This window comes from Chinchilla lanigera, unplaced genomic scaffold, assembly GCF_000276665.1.
Source record: "Chinchilla lanigera isolate Chin_1 unplaced genomic scaffold, ChiLan1.0 scaffold00010, whole genome shotgun sequence".
NCBI lineage: Eukaryota > Metazoa > Chordata > Mammalia > Rodentia > Chinchillidae > Chinchilla > Chinchilla lanigera.
The window spans coordinates 10,560,692-10,565,560 of NW_004955411.1; the positions used below are offsets into that span (position 1 = coordinate 10,560,692).

The 4,869-nt window shown below is 38.5% G+C and overlaps 1 long non-coding RNA gene across 1 annotated transcript; it reads left to right on the forward strand.

The window, feature by feature from the left end:
• The first annotated feature begins 1,519 nt into the window (after nt 1–1,519).
• Nucleotides 1,520–4,617, forward strand: LOC102011516. Its single transcript, XR_259930.1, has 2 exons — nt 1,520–1,615; nt 4,536–4,617. It is a non-coding gene; the product is annotated as an uncharacterized LOC102011516 (long non-coding RNA).
• Nucleotides 4,618–4,869: the final 252 nt, after the last annotated feature.

A 4,869-nucleotide genomic window follows, 5' to 3' on the forward strand; every position in this document is an offset into this window, starting at 1 on the left:
GCACATCCGTATAATGGAATCAGAAATAATAACTCTGTGAAATGAATGTACTGAAATGGAATGAACCCTGATGCATCATGATAAGAAAGGCTGGCAGCAGCTGAGTGGAAGGAAAGAAGTGAGAGAGAGGGGAACGGCTGAAGGGGGAAGGTAAAGGATGAAAGGAGGAAGCGGGGAAGGGAGAAAGGAAGGAGTAGTGTAGAAAAGTATTTTTTTTTGTACCAGGAATCAAACTCAGGATCTTGTGCATGCTGAGCAAGGCACTCTGCTACTAAGCTATACCCCTGGCCCAAGTTTTAAAGAAAGGTTTTGGGGAACGAACACACATATTTGTTTAGGTACGCAGATCCACAAACAATCTCTGGAAAGAAATTATAAGAAATTATAACCAAAGTGTCTGCTGAATTTTTTTAGAAAATCTATTTTTGAGCTTAAAGTTGGATTTGGCCTGTGCTTTGCTAATGTGATGTATCTTAAATGATCATTCAGCCAAAAGTAATCGTTTTTATCATAAAATTACTAAATTTGCATCTAAATTTATCTAGAACGCATGTATTTGCATTATGCAGTCCAATTTCCCCAAAATAGCAATTATTATGTTGCAAGCACCACATCTCCTAGTGTTCTCAATTCTGAGTCTATTATAAAAATAAAGAATTCCACTATGTTAAATAGGATTACTACGTTGCAAACTAAATTATATGGAGTTTTGCTTCAACACCCTGTCTGCCTCGGATATGATAATCAGATGGTACACATTAATTCATTGAGGCTGAAAAACTTTAAACTGCCCTTTTAGAGATTCAGGGAAGAGACAGAAGAAAAAGTTTATATTGCTTTAGTTATTTCTCAAGAGAAACAACTTACATTTGCTCATATTGGAGAAAGTTTAAAAGCATAAAAATTGATAAATAGTTAGGAATCAAGTAAAAGAGGAAGAAAGGAACTAATCATATCTGACAGCATAGTCCCAGTAGAAAATTTTTCCCATTTTTACCAGAAGAGTTAGGAAAACTCACTCTGTTGATTCTCAAATTGCTCTACAGATTCAAATCTTCTTTGTCAGTCTCTGGACGGTTCAAATTTCTCAGATTTGAAGGCTTTTTGACCTTTGTGTAATGTTTACATTGCCTGGACACACAATTTATTGTATACTTCTCTCTCCCAATTAAATCTATCATGTATTTTGACCAAACTGGTAATTTCTATTTCAAGCAGTGTTTAGTGCCCAGTGGTATCTACACAATTATCCCATTTTAAAATTTTTCTCCCAAAAAGGATACTTCAACTTCTCACCATGTGAACTGACATCCAATGTCTTTATTGAACTATTTATCTATCTACTCTGGATCATTACTTCATATAAAAGGGCTTTGGTGAAATAAGAGTGTGGTTTTTTTAAACCTTGCCCTTTAATTAATACAAGCTCCTTGAAGACTGATGGTGTGACGTCACAGCAGAGAACAGAAAGGACCTAGGAAACAGCGCTAAAATTCAACATTCCTTCCAAATATTTCAGGCAACCCAATGCCTTGAGATGCCTGCCAACCCCCTGAGAAGATCAATAGAACAACTACTGGGCATATAACACAGAGGCATCCACTGGAAAGTCCAGGTAATGAAACCCCACAAAGGTCAATAAGCCTGCACGATAAGCATGTTCTTACAGAAGAATGGATTCCCTTTATCTGCATCTCTAACTCCAGTAGATGGTCCAGTGAGCAATTAGATCTGCAAAAACTAACACTCTCACACTGATTAGACTTCTTCACATAAATAAGATTAGTTTATTATGAGTTCTCACATTTTGGAATTACTAGACTCCCAATATCACACGCAAGCATTTTAGGGTTATATTACATAATAAGCCTTTTCTTTAAGCAATTCAACTCAAATCAGCAAAGGTTTAGATAGGCTTTGTGGGAAAAGTATTTTGCCTTTTACTGACCAGCACATTTATCCAAGTCTTTTGATTTGCTTCATTGAATTTAATGCTCATATATCATATTTTTAAGAGGAAAAGCATGCTGAGATTTTACAGGCTTTTCCTAACAAATCCATCAATATAGCAAAGTATACTGTATCTACTTTGAAATTCTGGACTAGGTTAGAGTTTCTTTTTCTACAGCAAGTTATTTATCTTGGTAACAATTTATCAAAATGAATATCTCCAATGATACAGTATTATTAAATATTTTTCACAACTGAAACTCCCCAGCTCCCATAGGCAGAATTAATAACCTTTTACTCATACATACATCATAGTACTCTCATATTTCTAGTAGATGCTATATTATTGATGGATCTTTCGCTCCCTCCAGATTGGGACCCCTGCCCCAAGATGGAAAACAGGTCTCACTCACTTCTAAATAAGCCCCAGTGACTTTCACAGTGCCTCTCACATGATAGATGAATAAATAATAGCCAAAATGTTGTATTCCCCTTCTTCTCTTCCGCTTAACCCCTATAGCACCACTGGGATTGGGGAGGCAGGGGGCAGAGGCGATAAGAGTGGGGAAGAATTTAAAATCATTTCTGCCGAGCCTTTCTCAGTTCATAGTCTTAGTTCTCTTTCTCTCTTCAACTCTATTGGTATTTTGAGTCCTAGACTTACAAGAAACTGCCTTCTGAATGTGGCAGTCGCTGCACAGGACAGCAATTGAAATCCATGAGGACCAAGTGACATCTGGGTCCCTGGTAGTGACACATTCGCACACTGCCTGCTTCACAGCACTCTTGTTTCTGTCACACAGCCTCTCTTCTCTCCCCTCCTCTGCTTCGACTCTGAAGCTCTCTTGTCATCCTTCGCTCTACTCCCTCCACTTCCCCATTTTGCTTAGGATAGTGGTGAGCCAAAAACGTTCCTGAGGGGGATAGGAAATGCTCAGCAGAGTGCCCTCATTGTTCTCCGGCACACCCAAGACAGAATCGCTCTTTTTTTCAAACTCCTATTGTAATCTCAAAATCCTATCACAGAGCCAGAGATAGGACAGATAGCCAGTTAGGAATGGACAAAGAAGATGAACTCTGTTTGCAATCTCTAGGAAATTTTCTTATCTTCTTGGAAGTAGAAGGCATTTATTTTATACTAGTATTGAACTTACCAAAAAAAGTTTTCCTATTTTGCATACTCCCTCCCACAATTTAGGGTCTTCTAGAGCACAGTTGAAAGTGATTAGAAGGCAGCATCCTTGCCCCAAAGAAAGGGTGCTATGAGGCATTAGCAATGTCTTACTAAGCAATCAACAAGAGACAATAGCAACATATGTACTATGTATTTGCCCAACTTATTTTACTCTTTCATCTAGTGAGTGACTATTCTAGTGTCCTCAGTGTAATCACCAGCAATTGCAAAGTTTATTTAGTTCATCCAACAATTAATTGAACTCAGGCATGAGTTAATTAATCATAAGCCTAGCATTATGCGAAGCACTGGACATGTAAAAATAGCTAAATATGGTCACTGGGCTCGAGCAACAGAGACTAGCTCCTAATATGATATTTCATTTGTGCTTCAGTAAAACCAATGAGTAAAAATATGTCAGTCTTCTTCCAGTTAAAAAAAAAAGACTTGCATTCCAAATGGACCATCTTCCTAATTAAATCAGAAAATCAGTTTCCAAAAGACTATACTTATCACAGATGTTTCTGGAGGATTCCTAAAAGTTTCTCACTACATTTGAAAGGAAGTGAGTGTCCAATATCTAAATTCAAATAATTACATTTGAAGTGTTGCTACACCAAGGAGTTGGGGCATCCGTGGATTCTCTGTGTGTAGTGTATGGTATTAGTGACAATAGCTGAAATCAAGTGAAGAGAAAATGATAGACTAAAGCAATATAATTCTGCAAGGATATGAGAACATGCCATGCAAGCACTAACTTTCCGTAAGGATTATTTCAGGGTGATCTGTGACAAACAGCAACTGTGATCCTGACGCTTGCATGAAAGGAGTTACTTGTTGCTATCTGTGCTAAAAAGAGCTCTCTCCCTGAAAAAGGAGGCAGCTGAACAGGGCAAAGATGACAGATCAGAATGGGGCATGTGTCATTTAGCCACAAGTTGGATCACTGTCTGCCACCAGGATGGCTTCCTCTCCTTTACCGATCTGATCCAGAACTCTCCCTGCTGTTTTTGTTTTTTTTGTTTGTTTGTTTTTGTTTTTGTTTTTGTTTTTGTTTTTGTTTTTCTCCGGTACCAGGAACTGAACTCACGACCTTGCGCTTGCTAGGCAGGCGCTTTTGCCGCTGAGCTAAATCCCCAGCCCTCCCTGCTGTTTTTGTAATCCCAAAACCTTATTTGACATCTGACATTTATTATATTAGCAAATTTTTAGTTTTGTTTGTTTCCTTGATTGGGTTATATTTGCATATAGGCTTCAGGAAAGTCTCCCACTTTTTAAAATTTTTAGGTAGATATATGCTATACATCAATTGCATATTTTTTAATTTAATACATCCAAATATGAAGTTCAGAAATAGTGACTTTCTCTCCAAACTAACCAAAAATAACCCAAGAATTGGTCTATTTTCCAGGCGCTGCAGTCCACTCAGTGGGGAGGTGGGCACATCCCTCCACCACTAACGTGAGGCAGATCCCCATGACAAAGAGACATGGGAAAAGTATTTCTCCAGGTGTGGTCCACGGATTGGCCACCTCAGAATCTACTTGAGAAACATTAAGATGCAAATCCCTGTGTTCCACCCCCGGACTACTAGTTCCTGATTGTGCGCTTTAATGAACTTCCCAGATGAGTCTAACAGGACTGAAGTGTGTAGAGCTCTACCATTCTACGGTAATTACTCCACAAGGAAGGGCTTTTCCTATCCAGTCCCTGTAGGCATTGGCAATACATCATCCCAACTAGTC